Source organism: Panthera tigris, chromosome C1 (genome assembly GCF_018350195.1).
Source record: "Panthera tigris isolate Pti1 chromosome C1, P.tigris_Pti1_mat1.1, whole genome shotgun sequence".
In the NCBI taxonomy this organism is placed as follows: Eukaryota; Metazoa; Chordata; class Mammalia; order Carnivora; family Felidae; genus Panthera; species Panthera tigris.
Window position 1 is genome coordinate 170,110,300 of NC_056667.1, and position 1,634 is coordinate 170,111,933.

General features: G+C 39.2%; 1 pseudogene; it reads right to left on the minus strand.

The window, feature by feature from the left end:
• Positions 1 to 202: 202 nt before the first annotated feature.
• Positions 203 to 869, minus strand: LOC102965017 (annotated as a pseudogene).
• Positions 870 to 1,634: the final 765 nt, after the last annotated feature.

Sequence of the window (1,634 nt, forward strand, 5' to 3'; positions counted from 1 at the left end):
CTATAGCAGACTAATATATGAAACTTAGTAAGGAAATGGCTGCATTTCAAAACGGCTAAATATGCAGGCCCCCAAAATGAAGATACTTTTCAAACTGCCACATTCACTCTGAAACCCATTCATCTCCATCGGCATCCCAAAGATTAAGCACCTGTTCTGTTCAGCTTGGTAGTAAAGTGGCTAGCATGCTGTACCGCTGACATCACAGGACAGTGCCTGTAAAGCTAGATTTCTGATGATGGGCTCCAGCTGCACTTTCACACAGGTCATCATCCTCATCTGGGAGAGTAGCTGTCTGAACAACACTAGATCATGCTCATACTGTGCTGCCAAAGCTGGGTCCAGACAGCCTCCAAGTTAGGGTCTCCAAATAGTTTTCTGGCAAGACACAGGAAGGGCTTTTCAAAGTTGTAGTTACTTTTGGCAGAAATGTCATAGTACTGAAGGTTCTTCTTTTGGCGGAAGGCAATGGATTTGGCCTTAACTTTACTGTCCTGACTGTTCACTTTGTCACACAGCACAGTGGGGATATTTACACATACTTGTACCAGATCTCTATGTCAGTTATGCACATTCTTGTAAGTGACCCGTGCTGTTACATCATATATTATAATGGCACACTGGGCTTAGGTGTAATAGCCATCTCTCAGCACACCAAATTTCTCCTGACCAGCCGTATCCCATACATTGAACTCAGTAGGTCCTCATTTGGAATGGAACACAAGAAGATGGGCCTCAACACCCAAGTTAGCTACATACTTCTCCAATTCATCAGTCAGATGATATTTCATAAATGTAGTTTTTCCAGTACTACCATCACCAACCAATACAAGTTTGAACTGGACTTAGAGTTCTCCTTGGGCAGCCATTGTGATGTTGCTTCCAGAAGCATTTCCTGCCCATCTGAGCCATAGTTAATATTTCTTTGAGTGTTTTTTTTGTTTTTTTTTTGTTTTTGGTAATTAATTCCCACCCTTCTCTTACCTCCCAGTATAATTTGACCTGTTGAAGTTCTTATGATGGAAAGTTCATAAGGGCCACCAATTAGGTGAGAAAAATGATTCAAATACAAACCACTGTTCCAAGAAGTTGTAAGTTTATTTTCTTTATGGCTAAAGAATGTTGAATATTTATAGTAATATTTGTTTTGAAAAAACATAAATGTGATTGTATAATATTTTCTGTGATTAAAAGTCAGTATAGAACATTATAAAAGCATTTTTCTCAAAGAGGGATTGATAATTTACCTGTAGATTTGGGCCATCAGAGGACCTGGGTTCTAGCCTAATTCTAATGCTTTGTGACTTAGAGAAAACTACCTAGCATTTGGCTAACAACATCATCTACAAAATAAGGGGGTCAAATTAAATCACATCTAAAGGTGCTTCTCTCTTTGCAATGCTGTAAGCTCTAGCATATTACTTACATTTGTTACTCTTTATTTTTTGTTAAATTTATTTATTTATTTATTTATTTATTTATTTATTTATTGAGACAGAGTTTATTGGGTTTATTTATTTTTGAGACAGAGAGAGACAGAGCATGAACGGGGGAGGGGCAGAGAGAGAGGGAGACACAGAATCGGAAGCAGGCTCCAGGCTCTGAGCCATCAGCCCAGAGCCCGACGCGAGGCT